The sequence below is a fragment of the Ambystoma mexicanum genome, chromosome 2q (assembly GCF_040938575.1).
Source record: "Ambystoma mexicanum isolate Mex_15411 chromosome 2q, UKY_AmexF1_1, whole genome shotgun sequence".
Classification (NCBI taxonomy): Eukaryota; Metazoa; Chordata; class Amphibia; order Caudata; family Ambystomatidae; genus Ambystoma; species Ambystoma mexicanum.
The window spans coordinates 1,307,352,273-1,307,374,740 of NC_090924.1; the positions used below are offsets into that span (position 1 = coordinate 1,307,352,273).

General features: G+C 44.4%; 1 protein-coding gene across 4 annotated transcripts in view; it reads right to left on the reverse strand.

Annotated features, from left to right (window-relative positions):
* The window catches only part of NOD1 (nucleotide binding oligomerization domain containing 1), a 567,072-nt gene that overhangs the window by 333,482 nt on the left and 211,122 nt on the right, over window positions 1-22,468 (reverse strand). For 2 of the 4 annotated variants that reach the window (XM_069648760.1, XM_069648762.1), the window contains exon 2: window positions 18,361-18,446. The exons of the other annotated variants lie outside the window; for them this stretch is intronic. The gene's annotated coding sequence lies outside the window, so the exon portion shown is untranslated. The remainder of the gene's footprint in view (window positions 1-18,360; window positions 18,447-22,468) is intronic. 4 annotated transcript variants of the gene reach the window in all.

The window sequence follows — 22,468 nt, forward strand, 5'->3', positions numbered from 1 at the left end:
GTAGCAGTTGAGATAAAAATAAAATAAAACATTCTTAGATTGTCAATAATAAAAGCAGAATAGTAAGAATCGATAGAACCATAAACAAAGAAGTAAAGAGAATATTATTGTACAGGCTTGGAAATTGTTTGGAGGCCATTTTGGGAAATGGGCGTCGATTGATGGTGCTTGCCCAAATTGATGTTGTGGTAGAATTAATTTGAATTTAATTTTTTTTATTTATTTAATGCTGTTGGCTAATGATTCTAGCCTTTCGCATACAGTGAAAAATATCATTTGTTTCTAAAAACTACAACCTATTCTCTGCATTACAAATCAACAACAACATAGTTGAAGGAGTAAAAGAGAAAGAAAATATACAATTCTAGAGGTGCATAAACTAACATCATCAATGTCTAAAAATCCTCTGAAAACTCATTTACTACCGTAGTTAACATACATTCAATCTTAAAAGCCTATTCACTTAAGAAAGTAAAGCAGAAAAAATAAAACGTTACTAATCCAGCTCCCATCGCTATATCCCTATTTGGCAATTGTGCTCTTCTGTGTTTGTCCAGTTCATTAATAAGCATTGCACATTTCAGCTGATTATCAAGTTCTATTCAGTTCCAGTTCTCTTAGTTAATAAAATACATTGAATAGCCTCCCAAACGTGCATAGCTGCAGCAGTAATCACATGAGAGTTGGCGGCTACGATCATGGACCAAAACTGATCTGTTACAATACGGCCTGGCTGGGTGCAAAAACACTCATATCCTTTAGACTAGAGTTTCATTCACTTTTCACATGCAGTCAGTATATGTCTACTAGATTCTATAGACTTTGCACACTAGTGAGTGTCTTTTTTCACATGGGATGTTCTGCCAAGCACCAATATACTCCATAACCGGCAAGATACTTAGACACAAATACGTAATAAAATGCTCACTCCCCAGTCCCTGCCACACTCCTAACCATGTTCCTAACCCACACCAGTTCCTCCTGCAGTCTACAGTCCTTCATTCTTTCTGACTCCAGCTGCATCTTGCATAATTTCTCCCGTTCTGTCGCACTCGTTCCCCATCCTTGCTCCCAATTCGCAGCTCGCTGCCACCTCCTCTTCCTCATTCTCCTCCTCTCCACCTTCCCCCTCATATTCGGACTATTATTTTTGTTTTAAATGTAGAAAGCCTTAAGGAGCTGCATGACATGCCAAATAACGACAAACAGGTGACCTTATGAACCATTTTATTTTGGTGCGTGCCTAAGGCTTGAAAAGTATAAATATGTTTACTGGCAGCATGTCGTAATAAAGCTTTAATGAGGATGATCTTTGGGTGTTTCATTGGTGAAACCCACAGACGGTTCTTAACACTAAGTGCTTAGAAGAAAGAAGATTCTGGTATGAAGCACTATGTAAAATCATGGTTCTACCATAAAAGTAAATACTTCAATGTGTACTACATTTGGCAACGAACAAGAATGTTTTATTTGAATACATGTGAACAAATACAAGATGCAACTTCAGACAAAATATACAATGCACTAATACTGATAAAGTGACCCAGAAAAGCCTGCACATGTACAGATGGAAGTGAGAAAAAATAGAATGAAAAACAGAAGCCTTTTTCAGATCTTCTCGGATACATATTTTGCCTGCATCACGTTGGCTGGGAAGCAGGAAAATGCACACAATATGATTTTGATTTTGAAAAGTAGCATTGTTTTATTTTCTTCGCATGAAAAATGGTTGCCTTGAATTTACAGCGGTAATGGTGCAGCTATTGTGACTACTTTAATCGCAACCATTCCCCTCCTTTGCTACTTTACTCCGGTTTAATTGTGCTTGCATTTGTGAGCCGTTCTGCTTTTTGGACTGTGTCCAATCTGTCTTTAGCCTTCTGGGAAGGTGGGTTCCAGAAGTCGACCCGATACTGCCAACGAAGCCTTGTCAGTGATTGGTGCACCGTCCGTTTTTAGTTTTGGGCATCAGGTGGCGCTGTGAGTGCTGGGAAGTGACGATCAGAGGGAGATGGAATGTGATGAGGGACATGCAGCCTGTGGAAGTGTGGCTTTTTACCCAGCCATTGACCGCCTGTGGTCATGCAAGTCCCCATGGCCAGTCCCACCACTAGTGGTCCATCCCCTTCCAACACCACACCCTGACATCTCTCGGAGCTAGCTCTTGCATAATAATAACACTAGACCCCCCTGAACCCCTAAAAGTAGTTTTCGGAAATGCAATGGCATAATTGCCACTGTAAACCAGCACCCTGCTGTAATAACAATGTCTGAAATGTGCCTTTAGCCATTTTATTTATAAGCAATGTGTGTGTCCTTGTAGCTGTACCTTGCACTGAATGTCTATTAAAAACAAGTATTGGCAAAGCCAACAGGTTTGATCTTGTACTGGAATTTGCCAGGTCATAATATGCCTAGTTACTACCACTTGCCAGCTGTTGAGTTTACTGTCCAGTAGTGCCTGGAAAATGCCTATACCCTGCCTACAAAAACATCTATCAATCTTAGTTGCAATGGCATTAACTCAACAGGCACCCTACGTTACTCTTGCTGTTTCAAGGTTACGTTTAGCCAGAATGATTATACTACATAACTACAAGAACGTGAAGACCCCCGTTCATGCTTTGCTACGTTCTCATCTCTCCTGAACATTTCGCAAAATCACATCTTTGACCTTTCCTTTTCTGGACCAAGTCTGTGTCTTCGAACACTCGCTGATGGAATTGCTTTTTTTTCAACTGCAACCTCATGTTTAGAAACACATGTTTCAATTCACACGATTTTGGCAGGTGTCACCCGCCATGCAAGCAGTTATCTCACCCGCCAAACCTTCTTACACCTCCATTCACTTTAATGGGCTCTCACCCGTGGTGCTGGAAATGGAAATGATTAACTATGGGATCCCACCAGGGGGTGGGAGGGTAAGGGGGGTGAGCTTGAGGGGGTGGAGGTGGTAGCGGCAGCCAGAACACAGGAGAATTTTCTAAGCCTTTCCATCAGGAGATCAATTTGTTATTAACCGCTGCAAAATAACCCAAGATAGGGATGTTTCTTATGATGCTGCAAGCCAAGTCTAAAAGATGCTAAAGATTGCTTAAGTATGTTCTGCCGTGTGCACTCCGAACAGAGATATTCACATGTACTGTGAGAAGACATTCACGTTGTCTAGCGGGGAAGTCTCTCGACCTTCACCTGAGGACCTGTGTTCGGATTCTGCTTTGACAAAAGCAAGTTGAAAAATGTAAAACATTTGACGGGCAATAATGTTTTTTCCGACACATTTTGTCGGATCTCTGATCCGGGAAAATCCAGCCCAACGATCAGCGCCGATCAACCACCCAAAATGAATATTAATATTCTGGTTTCACCTGCACAGGGTACTAAAAGGTTGGAGAGGTATGGCTAAGGAGAATGCATTCTAAATAGACATTCTCCTTATGATACATTTAGTGGCAAGAAGCCAGGGAGGGGCAACACACTCTGCATGTGATCTTCTGCAAAGGAAGGCCTTTTGCATTGCTCCCCCTCTAGTGAACGCAGGTGCTTGCTGAGTGTAGGGAGGACACGGAGGCGCATGCACACACCACCAACCCGCCACCAAACCAAGCCAGGATGAGCAGTCGGGAGCTCGGAGCAGATGGGCTCAGACTTTAGAGGTGGTGGAGAGGTCTGGCAGATGTATCCAGCATTCTAGAGTTGTTTGTGGAGTCAGTTCTGACGCTGCTGAAGCCGAAGAAGTGCTAAGTCTTTTCCAACTGGCACTGCTGCGGCGCACCCTCCGATTACTACGAGAGGAAAACGTGCACTTCTGCTGCTAGCTTCTAACTGGAGAACGAGAGGGAGGCTGTTCCCGAGGTCCTGTGTCTTAGCATTTGCGCAGAGTACATGGGGGATGGATGGATGCATGTATTCTTTTTGCATTTATTAAGTATGTGTTAGGTGCCTATACAACAGAATAGTATTTCCAAGCACCACAAGGCAAGATGGGGAGGGAACAAGGGGAGTAAACAACATTGACAAGAACAGTAAATGTACAATCATGGTCCTACTAGGCCTTTTGGCGTTTGGACATGCAAGTGAAGAGATGTGCAGGAGATAGGGATGGGTAGGGGTAGGGATGTGGTGGGGAGAGGAACAGATTCATGCTGGTGGGCCCCGGGGTGGGAAGTGCCAAGGGAAGCCAGGAAGGAGGCCTCAGGCCAAGTGCTAGGGTGGATGATACCCATAGAGGGATGAACAGCCGCCAGACAGGGAGCCCACAGGGGGCAGTGCTGTGGGGGTGGAGGGTGCTGGTGTTGACTGGGTAGAGGCCCTGGAATCCTGAGCGCGTCATAAGGACCAGGCCAACAGTCTCAGCGGCAGTGAGGTGATTAGCAAGGAAGGGAGGAAGGGCAAGAGATAGCAAAGAGCTGAGTCGAGAAGTTACCAGAACTAAAGGAGGACCGGCTCAAGTCTGAGAGGGGCGGGAAGACTGTTCCAAAGGGAGGCACCAGCCAAAGAGACCTGCCCCCACTCTCTGCTTGAAGAAGCGTTTAACCAGCAGAGAGTTGGAATCAGAGGAGCGAAGGCCTCTAGCAGGGAAGTATTTAGGGAGGGAGAGCTGGAGATAGCGTGGTCCCAGGCCCCAGAAAGACTTGTGGATGATGCAGAGGCTCTTGAATTGGATCCCTGTGGCCACCGGGAGCCACTGGAGAGATTTAAGGGCTGGAGAGATACAGACCCTGGGCTTGAGGCCAAGGGTAAGGGTAAGTCTTTCAGCTCTATTCTAGATTAGCTGGAGGGGGCATAGGAGGAAAGGGGGAGATTGAGGAAGAGGCTGTTGCAGTAATGCAGCCTGAAGAGGACTAAAGCTCTGGAGACATTGAGCTTCTGGGGGAAGGTGAGGAAAGGGAGAATGCCTCTAAGGGTGTGAAGCTGAACGTGGGCCTTCTGGGCAAGGTCCAAGATGTGAGAGGTTAAGGAGAGAGCCGAGTCGATGATGATCCCGAGATTTTTGGCCTCAAAGGATGGAGAAGGTAGAGGGCCCAGGGAGGACAAGCAGAGGGTAGAAGGAAAACCGGGTGCAGGTGTCCCCAATGAGAAGGATCTCCGTCTTTCTGGCATTAAGACAGAGATCATTAGCTGCACACCAGGCCAGGATAGCGGTCAGACAATCGGGGATGAGGGAGGAGGAAGAGGAGGTAATAGAGGGGTGGTTGAAGGAAAACTGTGTCACCAGCAAAACACTGGAAATGAGGAGAGAATGAGGAGATCAGGTGAGCAAGAGGGGCAAGATAGCTATTGAAGAGCCATGGCGATAGCATAGAACCCTGCAGGACGCTGCAAGTAGAGAGTGTGGTGGTGGAAGAGAAAGGGCCCAGTTGCATCTGGGAAGGGCGGTTGGTGAGGAAGGACATCAGCCATTCCAGTGCTTGATCTGTGATGCCGAGGGTATCATGGAGTTATTTATTGAGGATAGAATGGTTGACCGTGTCAAAGGCAGAGGAGAGATCGAGGAGAATGAGAAAAGCAGGAGAGATATAGTAAAGATTTGCAAGCAGGTCTTCACAGGTGTTCAGGAGAGCAGTGTCCGTGCCTCTGGATGCCCGGAATCCAAATAGATGGCCATGGAGGTAACCAACAAGTTCAGTGTGGAGGATCCGTTGGGAGAGGACCATCTTCTCCAGGAAAGGTGTAGTGGAGATAGGGCGATAGTTTGCCGGGCATGAGGGATCAGAGGTTGCACAAAGGAGTGCTTGAGGGGTAGAGAGAAAGAGCCAGTGGTGAAGGAGTGGTTACAGAAGTCAGCTAGAGCCAGTGTGAGAGAGATGTTGTCCCTAATGGTTCTGGAGGTGCAGGTGAGTGCCTGTTTGGAGGAGACCTTCATAGAGCAGACAACTTTAGAGACCTCATCCGGTGCTGTGGGCAAGAGGGAGGAAAGTATGGGGGGCTGGAAAGAGGGGCACCAAGGGAGGCAGGGGAGCAAGGGCAGGAGTGGAAATGAGGGAGGAGGAAAGCGAGGACAGGAGGTCCTGAATTTTAGATGTTAAATGGGAGGCCCTGCAGAGGGCCTTGGAAGTAAGGAGAGAGGTAGAGACTGCGGTTGGATTGGCAAGTTCCTTGCAGATTTTGAAGAGTTCAACCATGTTGTTAGTGGCTCCAGAGATGCAGGCTTGGATGTGGGCCCTCTTCTTGGAGCGTATAGAGTAACGATATTGCCTTTGGAGAAAGTGGTTGACCAGTTTGTCAGGGGATGAACCCTAGGTCTGCCACATCCTTTCAGCAACTCTGCACTTACGTTTCAGAGAGACTAGTTCCGAATCATACCAGCCATAGCCCTTGGAGGCAGGTTTTAGGGGTATGCAGCGATAATGTGGAATCACAAAATAACTAATCCAATTCCAACTAATCCAATTCACGAATTCCAAAATAACGAATCCAATTCCAACTAATCCAAAAAACGAATTCCAAAATAACGAATTTGGGAAAAAACTAAAAATGGGGTTGGGAGTGTGAATAGTGGTTTTGAGGTGGGGGAAAAGTATTAAGAACAAAAGGGAGGGTGGCGTTTGGGGGCTGGACCCTGCCCCAAAAAAGGAATTTGTTGTTTTGGAATTAGTTATTTTGGTATTAGTTGTAATTGGATTAGTTATTTTGTGATGCCACATAATCACATGTAACCGTTTTAGGTGGACCCTCATGACGGGGGCAAGGATATCGAGGGTGTTAGAGATGGAGAGGTGCAGGTTAGCAAGGGCAGCATCAGAGGGAGCGTCAGAGGCAGGGGTCGGACGGGGGATGAAGGTGGAAGCAAAAGCAGCGACTAACACTTGCTTTATCGGTCGAATAATGGCAAAAGAGGCTGGGGGTGGTTCAGATAGAGGGCCAAAGGGGCCCAAGCAGGAGGAGAGAGTGCTAAAACCAGGAGAGCGGGTGATGACCGGGGTAGAGATAGGGTTGTCACCAGTGACAAGGGCATCCAGAGTGTGATCGGCTGAGTGGGACGGCCCGGAAGGTACAATAGTGAGAGAGAGGGAGTCACAGAGGACACAGAACTGTGAAGTGGCTGATTCAAAGGAATCGAGGTGAATGTTGAAGTCACCAAGGAGGAAGCTCAGTTTGGAAGAAGAGGTTGAGAGGGAGGAGGCAAGGCCAGCCCATTTAGAGAGAAAGAGAGACAGACAGACAGAGAGAGAGAGAGAGAGAGGGGCCCAGGGGGCCTGGAGATGGCAGCGAGGGTGAGAGTGTGGGCGAGACCCAAAGACTACAGACGAGGCATTCAAAGGAGGAGTAGGTATGATCTCAGCATCCCTAAAAGGGAACACATCACGACAGCAAGAAGAGAAGTCCATTGGCTGCCCATCAGAGAGATATTCCTGTTCGAAACATTATCCATTACTCACAAGTGCCTCACTAACCCAGCTCTGCCTGATCTCTCCCAGAAAATAAGTAGAGCCCACTCCTCCATGACCACTAGAAAACCATACACCTACCGATTATGGATCCCCAAAGTCAAATGCACCAAAGCAGGTGGAGCTAGCTTCCCATTTATAGTGGCCAAACACTGGAACTCACTGCCCCCATCGCTCAGAGTTGAACTCTCCCATGGGTGCCTTCCGCAAAGCACTCAAAACATGGCTGTTCAAATAAGACCAATATGTATTGTGTACTAACTCATGCCAATGGTAACTGTATGTATACGCCTTGCATCATATGCCTAAGATTCCTGTATACACCATATACCACATGCCTAAAACTCCTGTAACAGTGCCACAATGCTCTTGGGCTGCTGTGTGCTTTATAAATCAATAAATAACATAAAGGTCCTAATAGCTGGATCTGGACTTAACAGTAAATAAGGTTGCGTTTTACGGTAACGGTGGAGTATGTCGGTCACATTCATATCCTTTTAAATTGGCCAAGTGGGTATAGTTCCTGCACCAATCCCACTTGTTAAACTATATTTCGAAGTGTTTCTTTAAATGTATATAGGGTGTGCCTTTACAAAAGTTGGGACGCCAGCTGATCTCTTAAAATATTTTCTCATTAAGTGATCCAAAATTGGATCCCATTTGAACTTTTTCTGAATCAAGGCTCCTACCAACTGCTGCCAGTAGATCGCATCCGTGCCTCAATTACCAGTAGGCTCAATAACAGGTCCTCGGCTGGGTCTCTCGGCCGAGAACAGATACTGTTGTATTTGCACAATCACTAAAAAAAAACAGAAATGGCCAGGCATGTGCTCCTGGTACACAGTTCTGAAGCAATTCTCAGACTCCTTCTGGGACCACTGCTTAAATACTGATTCCGTTGCTTTGCAAATTGCATTACTACGGGTATGGCGTCATGTACAAACATTGCTACTCTAGAGGGGTATATTTTGCCTGATTCCACACTTGGCCTGTTTTGAGTGAACAAAGTTAATATAAACGCTTTTTGTATGCAATGAACATTGTGTGTAATGGAGAACTGATAACGGTATGTGATTGGCTATAATGGATGAATGAAAGAAAGCTGGGAGGCTAACTTTGGCGGATTATAGCTGTTTAACATTTAATCAAACTGACGCCTGTGGAACATATACTCTACAGATTAACACTCCTAAATGACATTTGAAGTTTATGTCTATGGAAAGAATTAAGCCAGGCCTTCTTTTTTCATAACCCCCATTGAAAGAGTGGGAGTTAGAGTGCTATTTGCATTATGTTTTATCTTCTTAACATTTTAACATGCATATATTTTTATGATCTTCTAATCTGATAAATGGTTGCACTGTTAATCCATCTAAACTGCATCTTTACATGATCACCACGTTGCGCATAAACCCAAAATCTACTTCAGGACCTCTTAGGGGCAAATAAATAAATAGAATGTGAATGTAATACAATGAAATTAGCAGTATAGATGTTGGTTACTGCATATATGTACAGGCATTTTATATTTTATGTTCCATGAGATAAATGTTTTACTTTGATCTTAAGGAATTGTGACTGTTGTTGATTTTTGGTGCTCTGTTCATTGAATGTTTGTGTAAAGTTCTTGAACTAAATCACAATAAAGATTTATTATAAATAAATAATAGAGACGGGGATCTCGCAGGGAATAAACAGGGCCTCTCCACCTCTGGGCCTGTTGGGCCCGAGTTTGGAGAAGAGTTTGTATCCCTCAGGAAGGAGTGTGTAAAGAGCAGTGGCAAAGCTGGAATTGAACCACGTGTTGGTGAGGGCGAGGGGTTACCAGACATTTGGTCGAAAAAAATTGGTCGACCAGACAAATGGTCGAACCAATTTGGTCGAATTTTTTTATTTTTTTATTTTCACCCCTTTTTTTATTTTTTTGGGCGGGTCCCTGGGGGGTCCCTCCCCAACCCCCTTTTTTCTCAAAAAACCCCTTTTTTTTAAAAAACGAAAACCCGAAAAATAAATATATAAATAAAAAAATTCGACCATTTGATTTTCGACCAAATTGCGTCGATCAAATGTCATTCGACCAGTTTTCAGTCAACCAAATGACTGGACACCAGGGCGAGGACATCAAGGTCAAAGTCTTTAAGGAGGAGACAGATGTCAGAGGATTGTTTGACATTAAAGCAAGCATTCAGGGACGTTAATTCAAGCTGATTACCACATTTGAAAGTTTTCCAAGGTGGTGTATAGGGGTGTGACACTCCAGTCAGTGGTGCTGGAGAGGAAAGAGGAGAGGAGAGGAGAGGAGGGAGGAGGAGGAGGAGAAGTAGCAGGAAAAGGGAGGAAACTGATGAGGGCAGGTGCCGGTCAAGGAGGAGGAGAGTAGGTTGAGAGCCTTGGGCCATGATAGTGCCATTGTTATAGACATTGATGCACCTAGAGGATGAGAAGTATGCCAAGAGTACTTCCCATCTAGTGCCACCATTAATGGGAGAAGAGGAGAAAGGGGAGAGAGTGGAGACCAGATGGAGGTCCATAGATCAGGAGAGGAGACACAAAAAATGATGTCAGTAATAGTCTGCCTGGAAGTACCATTAGCTTAATTGTCAGCAATAGCTAGGCCTGGGTTAGAGGCCAGGAGAGCTCTTTTAAGTTGTATTCTTCCATACTTTGTGAGAGAGATAGGAAAAGTGATAGAGTATCAGTTGGAATAGATAGTGGAGATGGAGAGTGCCCTGGAAGTAGCCGGGGAGAGAGAAAAACAGACAGGGGAGCTGCATGTTACACAAATAGCTGACCAGGCGGCCCTGCATCCAGGCAGGTAAGGATGAAGGAGGTGTGCAATGGAAGACAGTCAAGCACACCAAAATACGATTTTCAGGCAAGGCACTAAGATGCAGCACAAGATGGTGAATGCAAAGATTTAAAAAGCACACCTAAATGCGATATAGCTAGTTGAAAGGCATACGGTTGAATACAGCAACAGATTTTAGCACAACTAGAATCGATTTTCTCCTAGGTAGTAGAAAAGGCATGCATTTGATTGCAGCAACAGATTGCAAAATAGAACAGTATTTCTATTTTCGGCCATCAAGATGAAAATGGAAGCATTTGCGAAGTGGCAATGTTAGGAGTCAACAAAGCGAGAGTATTTCAAATATCATATCGCCTCCTGGCTCCCAGACCAATTGTGCTTTCCTATTCTTCAGCGGCCAATCGTGCGGCTCCACAGTGGCTGGTAGAATGCTTCAGCTGCGTGCTGCAGACCCGGCGGCCATGATGGAAGGCCCGGGTTTAGGGAATAGACCCCGTGACAATGGCGGCCCTCCAGCAAAGTGCTCTCCTGGAAAGTAGAGACGGAAATGAACCGCTGACAGGCCGGATGTTGCCCTTAGGTGATGGCCCTTTGGTGGGGCCCGGCGATCGCCTGCCGTCTCCCGGACCAATTGTGTCTTTCTATTCTTCAGCGGCCAATCGTGCCTAAATAACTAAACGATTGAGTGCTGTGCGCTTGGAGCTCTAAAAGCAGATTGCTAAGGAAAGACAGCTCAGCATGTTAGGCTACTGTTACTAATGTGAGCTGCCTGTAAATCCTATGCCTTTTTTTCTCCCAATTCTTACTGCAAAATAAGCTGTCAAATAGGTTGTTTCAACCTGCTTTGTTTTGACATTTCTACCCCCATTGCAAAAATCTAATTTTGGCACGTAGAGTGCTTAGACCTTAGACCTGGATTTTTCAGCATTTGTTCTGATGGTGTTAATCAGTGGGCTTGGATAGTGGGTTCTCACTGCACATGTAAGCTTGCGTTCCTTTGCAGCTGCTCCATCACCTAGCTTCCTACTTCCCCTTTACCTGCTGCCCGGTGCCTCCCCCTGAGGGCCCTGGCTGCTTTCAGTCATAGCTGTACCATCGCAGCCACCTCAATTGGTTTCCTGTGTGCATGTACGCTTCATTTGTTTTTAACAGTTCACCAGAACGTGGATTGCTAATGTATTTGCTGAAGATATGGGCCTGCGTGTAGTTTGGTTGTAATTAAGGTTTGAACTTGTAAACAGCAAACCTGCTTACATTTGAAAATCAAAAACGATAAGATTTCTGCTGTTTGCTGCACGCACCCAACACCGCCACTCGTAGATATTCAAATCTCTGCCACACACACACACACACACTTCTAACGATCAAGAAATCTGAACAAAAAAAAGGTATCAATGCAATTTAGCGTTAGCATATTTAATTCCGGTCTGGGCAAACCTAAATATTGCTGATTTGTTCCTATTTAAAAACAACCACTCATCCTCTTATTCTATCTTACTATATTTGGTGCAGAAACAGGGGTTGTATAGTTTACATTAGACCATCGGCAGGTTAGGAACAAAACCTTAAAATGATTTGCCAAGAAGCACACACTTATTTTGAGTGTTGAAGCCGGATTTGAGACCAGTACGCAATTTAGGGTCTTGGCGGCATATTTTCTTAGGTCTAGGTTGGTTGAAATTGTGGTCAATGACTCAATTTCAAGCATACTCCGTTTTAAAGCGATAACTTGACATGTTCACAAATCCTAATAAACCAACTTGACAAATGTTTAAAGGCCCTGTAGAAATATGTTGAGCAAAAAGTACATAACTGTATGAGAGTCAAGAAGCACGCTGGTCAGGTCAAGATAAACGAAAGTCCCCGACTACTGTACTTGCAAGACAGCTTAGTGAGCTGAATGGTCTTTGACACCGTGATGTCTCGTAGAACACAGGTTCAAATCCAGTCACGAAATCAAAGCATGTTTATTTGCCTGTACTGTACAAGTCTTTTTCTGTAAAACTGAAATCCTGGAGATCTCCCATAGAACGTCTGAAACTCAGAGTCCTGGGACTAATCCCGGAGATTAGGCAGTTCTGGTAAACACCTGTGGTCAATTGGAGTGCCGCTAACAGGCATATACTGTGCACAAAGTTTCAGAGAAAAAGCAATAGTCAAGATCAGGTTCCATTCCCTTGCCTAGTATACCCAGAAAATCAGGTTGTGGAAATGAGGCACCCCAAAACGAGGTAACCATGAGTTTAAATGGGAGCATACAATATGATAAAGAGGCCAATCATAGAGGAAAGAAGAGGACTACATGAGGAAATCCATATGAGAGGCTAACCATATGATAAAGAGGTCAATCACTTTACCAATGTTGTGATCAGGGTGTGTCATTACCAGTAACGCTTCAATATGTCACGGTCAGGCTGCGATCATAGCTTCATTCGCAGCACGGGCGTCCTTACCTTTTCATACAGCCTGCTGCTCTATTAGCATACTGCGTTAACGTAGGATCCAAGTCATATGACTATACATTGGGCCTCATTAGGACCCAGGCGGTAAGGGGTTTACGCCGGCGTAAACCATGGCGCCCCTTACCGCCTGAGTACGAGTTCCCGTAGCGCCATGGTGATTTTTACGCCTGCTTTTTGCAGGCGGAAAAATCCATGGCGCTGAGGGACTTGTTGTTAATTACGCCACCGTAATTTACGGTGGCGTAATTAACGCCTTCCCCACTCCCATTATGCCCTATGGGGCGAAAATGGGAATGGGGAAGGGTAAATGGGGATTGGGGACTTACCGCCCCGCCAAGGTCGGAATGGGGCGGTAAGTCCGCCAACCCCCATGGCGGAGTTGGCAGCTTAGCGCCATGGACCATGGTGCTAATAGCGCCATGGTCCTCCGCCAAGGTCCTAATGAGGGCCATTGTGCGCTTCGTGTCTGCCCATTGTACGAGCAAGCACAAACCCTTACTCGTGCTGACTAAGTCAGACATGTTAACGTGGAGTGAGTATTGAAAAGTTACCACAATTTGTTTGTGCAAGGTTTGTATATGTTAAACATCAATTACATATTATATGTTAAATCTAGGACCACAGGTATACACATGTTGGTTAAAACATCATCCAAATGATTGCTGCAAAATTAACATGCGTATAGGGATGGGTACTTCCGCACTGGCCCCAATGTAGAGATGTCACATTCCAAAGCTCATGGGAATGCCAGGATATTCAGTCTAGAATTGCGATGTGCCAAACATTGACAAGTAAGACTATGTACAAAGGGCACCAATCCAGGAAGATCATTGAAGACTAAGAACGGGTTCAATGTGTGAGGTTGTTACAAGTAATTAGCAATCACGTAAGGAATGGTAAGAGTTATGTGCTTAATCAAGCTCAATCAGAGGGGGGTACCAGGTAGTGTCCCCAATAAGGTGTCAGTTAGTGTAATTATGCCAAGTATTAGGAAAGAGAAGAAGCGGTTAGATGGAACCACTTAGTGGATCCCAGGGAGTGCAGCCCTCCCCGACGGCTAGACAGCCTTGGTCCTTTTTTTCCCTCAGCTCTATTCTTGTGGCCTGCACGATGCATGATTCAGAGGGTTTACACCCCACTCACATAATACTTAAACTAAAAGAATTTAAAAAAAAGAATTTTGCTGTGCCTACTGCCCACTCCCTCACTACACAATAGGTCTACTGTGAAGTCACTTTTGGAACATTGTCCAATCTCATAAATGAAGCAATTATATTGAGAAAAGTGTACATACCTCAAAAAGGTATGGATACTGTTCTATAGAAGATTCAACATACACTCACTCAGGATAGACGCAGACAGACTCACCATTTGACTGATGGAGAGGAGAGAACGTTGAATTGTTAACAGGAAGGTGAAGGAATAGTTAGCTGTCCTATTGCAACCATTTTATATTACTAGTAGCACATGAAAGAGAGGCCTATTAAGGGATAAAGTGCTGGGCCTTATTTAGAGTGAGAGACAGCAGACAGGCTGTGGAGGAAAGCTGATCCCCGTCCTGGGAGGCTAGCTCAGGGGCAACATGCTCACCTTGGAAGCAAGACACACAGAGCAACACAGGTTCGATCCCCAGGTCTACGCTTAGAAACCTCTGGGTATATATATATAAGCGCATTATAAATTACCTATCATATCATATCTTGCTGACTGATGGCCACCTGTTCCTAGAGGGGTAGAATTGAACCAGTCCTTCAGCTTCAGACGGTTCCAACTTTTCTGTGATACATCCAAAAGAAATTCATATGCGAGTATGATCTAAAGCAGAAATAATCCTGAGTGAAGTATTTCTTTATTTTTAATATTCATTTATAAAGCACACAAAACCCGAAGGCATGTAGGCGCTGTTACAGAGACCAGTTACATGCAGACAATACTATTACAGTTACATACAGATCATTTAGCAGTTACATACAGCACAGTAATGACCTGGAAGATCTTGTTTCAGATCCATATTTAGGAGAAAAGCAAGGTTTCAAGAGCTCTTCGGAAGATCCACCAGAAATCTCCAGTCCTCAAAGCAGGTGGCAAGGAGTCCCATTGTTTATCAGCTCTGGATGGGAAGCTAGATCAGCCTGCTTTCATGCGTTTGAATTTGGGCTGAACAAGATGGTCGGAATAGAGAGTTCTGGTGGGTTTTGAAGATGATCCGTTCTTGAATCAGGAGCCAATGCACAGCTCTTTGTGGGGCCGTTATGTGATCAGATTTGGGGATGTTGAGGGCCACTCAGAGCATGTTATTTTGGATGGTCTGCAGTTTTCAGAGGTTGTGTGCAGAGGTACCAGCAAAGAGTACATTGCAGTAGTCCAGCCTGGAGCCGATGACTGCACGTGCAATGGTTAGACTGCTGTCTGTGGATAGGAGGGGTCTTTAGGCGTTTATAAGTTTGGTCGTGTACACTGCTGAGGAAGAGATGGCGTTCACTTGGTGTGTAACCGAGAGGGTGGCATCGAGATAGACCCCCAGTGTTTTCACCAAGGTTGGGACAGGAATCTGGGTACCATCGATGTTGAATACTGCAAACTTGGGATCAAGCTTTTTTTGTGTCGTTAATGGCCCAACAAGAAGGGTCTCTGTCTTATCGTCATTAAAACAGAGGCCATGCATAGCCATCCAAGCTTGGATGGTTGAGTAAGCTATGTTAAGTGTGTCAATGTCTTTTAGGTAGCTGCCGGAGACGGGTAGGAGAATTTGTGCATCATCCGTATAGTTGGTATATGCTATGCCGATGGAGTCTAGGAGGTCAAAAAGTGGCTTTGTAAAGATATTGTAGTGGTTAGGAGATATGCAAGAGCCTTGCGGTACACCGCAAGTTATTGGGGCCGGTGGAGCAAAGTAATTTCTCTGCGAACACTCATTGTTCTGCCCTCTACAAAGGAGGGGATCCAGGTTGTGGCTTCGGGTGAGAAGGCAGAGGTGGTAAAATGGTGGCAAGGGTATCTGTGATCCACTAAAACAAAGGCTGTAAACATATCTAAAAGAAGAAGAGCAGGTTTTCCTTCAAACCTGATCTCAATCTGTTTTTTAAGGTCAAGGCGAGCTGACTCAGTGTCATGGCCTGGGCGGAATCCAGACTGGCGATCTCCCAAGATGTGCTTTGCTTCCATGTGGTGCTGAATTTGGACGTAGGCTGATATGTCTAACATTTTTAAAAGGAGACAATGGTGATAGGCTGGTCGTTTTCTTTAGAAGGGGGAGGACCCAGGCTTCCTTGAGGCTGGATGGCACTATGCCGGCAGCCAATGAGGCACTATTGAAGGCAATCATGAAGGGTGCTAGGTCTTCTACCTACTCTTTGATGGGAGAGACTGGGCATATATCCACTTTGCATTTTAAGGGTTTCAGGCTTTTTAGGATATCTAAGGCTTCCGGCTTTGAGACCGTTTTGGAAGCAGAATAGTGGGGTGCCAAGGCTGCTATCCGTATGGAAGGTAGCGGTGGCTGAGACCAGGTGAGAAGGTTTCAAGATGGATTGTTTTGCAAAGTTTTTTTGTGTAGAGTATCAATTTCGAGGAGCTTTGCATTTTGTACGTTAGAGCACCATGCTTTGTTTTCTTTTGTAAGTGTGGTAGGGGGAGCTGAAGGAGTTTCAAGTTCCCTGAGAATGGTTACTAGTTCTCTGGTGTTGCATTTAGGGGTGGCTATTCTGGATTTGTAGGTAGTGGATTTGGCGTGAGTGATAGCTTGGTTGTACAGCTAAGATGCCTTCCTGAATACTAGCCTTAAGGTATCCGATGGTGCTTTTTTCCCCAATTTGTTTTGGCAAGTTGTTTTTCCATAGTTCAAGGAGGTCGGGGGTGAACCATGAGCTGATGTGTCCAAGGGGCTTAGCTTTTCGGGGCACTAGGGCGGTGATGGGGGCTACTGCGCCTCTAGCAGTTGTAGCATATAAAGCTGCTAGTATATTAGGGTCATGTGAGAGGAGGTGCTCTTGTTTAAGAGTGCTTAGAAGGGGTACGATGCAAACTTTAGTGAGTTCGCGTATGATTCCGCGTTTTGTGTGTTTGAGATGTGAGATCGAGAAGGCAATAATGTAGTGGTCAGATCATGGGCAGGGCGAATTGGATTCAGTAGTGACCTGGCAGTTCTGGTCTGCGATCCAGTCCAATGTGCGTCGTTTGGCATGTTTGGAGAGCCGATGCAGTGGCTGAAGTCCAGCGCATTGAGGGAGTGGCCCATGGAGGAGGCCGGTGAGTCTGTAGGGTCATTAAGGCCCAGGTTCAGATCAGCGATACTATGAGGGGAATTAGATTAAATCTGGGTTCCTGTTAGGGAGGTACACTTTCACAAGATAAGTAAATAGAAACATCACTGAAGGGAATCTAGCCTACATATGTGTTGAACTTACATTGGGCATCATTACGCGTCTGGCGGTCTGGAAACAACGGTGGCGGTAAACCCGCCACCACCGTTGTTTCCAGACTGGCAGATTACGAGTTCTGCAGGCGGGTGGTGTCACTCCCGCCAGTTATGACCTGGCGGGAGTAACGCCACCTGCCTGCAGGCACAAATGGAAACACCGGCTCTGTCATAGACTGAACCAGTGTTACTATGGGACTCTATGGGAATGGGGAACAACACAGTTACCGCCTCCGGAATTACCGGCACCCAGGGTTATAATACCCTGGTGTTACCGGGTGGTCCAGAGGCGGTAAAAGTTTACGGGTCTGGCGGTTTTTCCGGCACGGTTACCGCCGGGCACGTAATGAGGCCCATTGTCTTTTCTACATGCCATTTACATACAAGAAGGTCCAGTAGTTTGTTGCATTGTAGTTTTGAAAATGCTGTTGACATTCAGACACGTCCATTGTGTATGCAGGTGGTATTTTGCATAAAGGGGAAGTAGTGAGAATTGGATAGGCAGCGTTACTTTGAATTTGTTTCTTGTTTTTAACAAAAAAAAAGATCATCCTAGACTGCATTGAATCCATGGTGCATGCGCGCTCAGGGTGAATTAAATATATAGATATCTATGGCGAGGTGTGCGTTACACAACTGTATATGTTCATAAAGTAGAGTTGAAAACTGAAATGAATAGAGTCTTGATTATTTTTCTTCACTGGCCTTAAACCTTTCATGGAAATATTACTTGTTTATATTTGAACTGATTCAATGATTTCTATGTTGTTCATAAATAGACCTCCAGTGCAACCCTACGTGTTACTTGTCCCGAAAAGGGAGGGGCACCCACTCAAACAGGAACTGGGGACATATACTCCAATACAAAAGGGGATTGTTCCTGTCAGGAAATATTTACTTAAGCATAGTTCATGATACAAATAAAATTATCTTTTCTGGCAGTTTGAATTCCAATAAATTGAATTCAGGAATACTTGAGAAAGAAATTACTCAAACCTTAACTGTTTTACAGAGTAATAATTAGAATAGTTTTTTATACAGGAGTTCTTTATCTCACTCATTAAAGCTAGGAATCTCGAGTATCCTAGTTTGTGCGAAATAACATAAGATAATACAGTTACAGATTGTGCAGACTGGCAAAGTGACAAATCATAGATAACTTTTTGAAAAAACTATTCAAACAACATGTTTAAGCTAGAGAACATCGAGCTCTTATGCAGTTACAATACAAAGTACATAACAAAGAAAGAATAGCTATCACATATATTGTGAAATACTCACAAAATAATAAATGTCAGCGACAGGCCCAACAAACAATATGTTTCGGCAATAATTAGGTCAATCGCCTTCTTCTGAACCAAAGGACCCTGTGTAGAACAAAATAAAAGACTATATGTAAGTAGAATTCCTTCAAACACTAGTCAATATAAAAATGGAGGTATGCCAGGACAAAGCCAGAATTCTTGTATGTTGGGTACCCGAGAGTAAACCAACTTGAATGATGAATTATCCTATTACTTTCTGTTGGCGCAGGCTGTAAAATCTAAACAATGAGATATATGTAAACAAAACACCCCAAGAAGAGGGTCCTCACTTTTATAAGTAAAATAAAGATCTAGATCATACCTCTCATAATCATGATTTTGGCACATTGTATGGAATTCAAGAGGGATATCTAGTGGTGTAGCAAAAGAAGACTTTACAAAGCAGCCATATAAGTGGCAGCAAAAGAAATCGTACATGTATTTGAATTTACTATTTATTTGTTTATTTGGGGAGGAGTGTTGGGCGACCACCTGATTAAATTAGGATTAAGCACTCCTGGTTTTAGAAGCACTCTTGAAGTGTCATCTATTTGAAATCTGAAAGGAAGTGCAGAGAGTGAAAATAAGAACTGGGTCTTATAATGAACCAACTCAGAATTTGAAATCAAAGCATTTCTTTGTAATGTAAGAACCACTAAAGGTTTTGTGTCTAGTCTTACCTATTTTCTTGTCAATTTCTATGGGGCACAGAACCAAATTACTTGAAGGCGCTCAATTCAACCGAGCACCAAAGACCTCTGATCATTTATATTTTTGGACGCTAAAACAGCACTGTGTATGCGTGCAGTACGGTCAAGACATCATAGTTATTAACGTAACACCTCAAACGCAAATTACGTGTTCCATGCTCAGCTAAACCGAATAGCTGTGGTTTCCTGAATAAATGTAGTTAATTACCAATAATAAGAGTGTCATATTAGCAAAAGCTGGCAATCCCACTTTTTTTTTAATAGATTGGATATAAATTAGTAAGTAAGAAGGAGGGTAAATGAAATGTTATTTGATTTATATTGCGCTCGTACACAAGTGACACAGCAATATTAGATGATGTATGTCAAAGGCATCAAAAAAAATGTTTTGCATCTGGAAACAGTCTTGACAAAGTTCTCCAACAACGTTATCACAGGGAGGAAGGAAAAATGTTTCTACTGGTGCGGATTAAAAGGATCTAGCTTAGATGTTATTTGTAAAACCATAGCATGGTTAACTGACTATGAATCATACAGGGCCATAGGTTGCTCTGCAACAATACGTTTAGATCAATAATTGCTCATGGAGTACTTGAATGTGGGTACGCATTCTATGTATCCACCTGGATTCTTTTGTTAGCAATAGCTCTTCCATGTTGTTGCATCCTTTTAGAGTATCCTCAATTTTTTGTCATGTGGGGAATGTTTGCATGCCAGAAAATGGGAGACCAGGGGAGCACTTGAGTTCTTGCATCTAATTCATGATCGGTGTTCTGAAATCTGGATGTGTGCTGCCATCATGGTTTGCCCAATGTGTCTAAATTTGCAAGGACACTCTATACAGTAGACAACTTGTTTGAATTTACAAATTGGTGCCACGCCTTCCCTCCAACATTAAAAGATGTATTTTGTGTAAATCTACAAACTGAACAAATGCCACATGGAATGTGGCCAATGATGGGACGTAGATCCCATAGCATACTTTTGATTGGTCTTTTTAGAACTTGAGAGTGTACCAATTAGTCTTTTAAGTTTCTGGCACATTTAAGCGCAAACATTGGATTGTCTTCATTGGGAAGACTCAACCTCACTATAGGCCAATGTTTTTTAATAATTTTCGTTGAACCTAGAGAATCATGTCATTCTAGATTCATTTGTCTGGTTTCTCGAGCCGCAAGCAGTGTTTCTCTTGGTGTTTGCACTTTAGATCTAGTTAAAGTTCTTTTGGGTAGCCTCTAGTCTTAAGCCGATCGTCTAAAATCTCAGCATTCTGAAAGAACTCTGCCTGTTCTGTACAATTCCTACGTAGTCTTAGTTACCGACCAAATGGTAAATTGTCTAACTGCCATGGGTTTTCCTCCCCAGTGCCAAGGCCTTTTTTGGTGATTTTGGTATATCGCTATACAATGTCTTCTAACGTTTTCTCTTTCATTAAGACTTCGTGGATGAAAACCTTTATATTTAATATAGAAGTGTGTTTCTCTTGCTGAGGTTTGCGATATAATGTGCACAGCAGGTCACCATTGTAAATTCCTAATGCATAGATCCAGAAGGTTAATGCAAGATTTACTGTATTCAATGATAACTTTGATGTTTTGGTTAAGTTATAGAGCCACTGATGAAATTGTAGTAAGAGGTTACTATTGCCATGCCATATCAATATAGCATTTCCATCGGGTGATGTTGACAAAGGGATTGGTATTTGTATAGTCATATAAATCACTGCAAGGCTTGGGGCAAAAGCTAAACCCGTGGCAGTACCCTTTATTTGCAATTAGAATTGTTTACAGAATTGAAAATAGTTATTTTGGAGAGCCATTATCATTAGTTCTATAATGAACTCTACAGGCATGATGCAAAAGTTTCACTTCCATTGGTGAGTTATAATTAGAGTGTGGCCCGTAAGGAATTGGGTGCATGTGAGCAGACCTCGTAGCTGGCGTGAAGGGCGATCAAGCTCCAGCTAATTCATCTTAGTGAGTGACATTATCTCGGTCACTCACTGGAACAGACTAATGTTTCTGCTGGCCACAGGGGGCCCAGGGCTGACTCAGTCTGAGCCCGACCCCAGTCCAGGAGATAGTGGTGGGGATGCGTGGCGGCTCCTATGCGATCACACCTCACACCTCATGCATATGTTGCCACCCGTGAGGTGCACTGCGTGCAATTGCAACCAACGACAAACAGCACCCAGCCGTACAGATAAGGGGTGTATCTGCTACTTTTACCCACTTAAAATAGGCAAATACTACCAATAAATACAAATAGGAAGTAAAAAAAGACTCCCAACAAAAAACAGGAAACAGACACGTAAAACCTTGTGCCCCTGTTCTCACCCACACAGCTCCATGGATACGTTTGGACCAGTAGTGCATGTAGTACCACAGAAAGAAACTATTATTAGTGCCTAGTTGTAAGCCTGTATCTTTTAATGTGCATGAATAACTAGCTGCAAAGAAATAATAATTACAAAAGAAATCAGTTTTCCATTTAAAACATAATTTGCTTATAAAATACTTTGATTCAGAACAGGACTTACATTTTTACTCCCTAAAAAATAATTTTATACCCAACTTTAAAATATAAGGAGTTAAATACTCCCACTTGCAATTCTTATCTGGAGCCACCACAGTGCACGTGATGGCGGCTGCTTGTGACCCTGCCAGCGTCTGGACTGTCCCCATAATCACGCCAAGTAGATGGTGACTGATGCTACACACGCGTGGGCACTGCCACACTGGGCCTTCAAGTTCTGGGCGGCGGGCTAGTGCTGACGCCGCAGTGACTCGGTGCCACTGACCCACCCTGCCAGAACCCTTCCTAGAGTCTCTGGCTGCCGGTACCATGGCACACGTATGCGCCGCAACCTGGGCAGCTGACTGAGCCAGCAGCAGCCACAGGTGAAGGGTCCAGGGCAGGGTACGTGCATCCTCCTTATTTTAGGGGCTGCCATGCATCTAGACACTGTGTGGCCCGCCTCCGGTCACCGTGGTGGGCCACTAATGCTGTCGGGATCACATGACCCGGCAGGCACGCTGGGGACACCCTACGAGGCCCGGATCACCGGGCTAGATCTCCACAGTCTGGGGGTCACCCCAAGTATCAGCAGTCGTGGCTCCAAGGGCACTTGGGCCGCGCTGCAGAACCAGGCCATGATCACGTGGCAAACAATCACACCAAGCACTGACACAGCACGAGTTGCCGCTTCCTGGGACTCTGCTGCACTGCCTTGTGTGTGCCGGCAGAGCCCCTTTTATTAGAGAGGCGTCATATGACGCTCTCTCGCATGCAACAACTAGACACACACATAACAGACACCACCACCCCCAGAAATGGAAGTATAATATAAATCATTGGTACACGGCGCAGTACCAC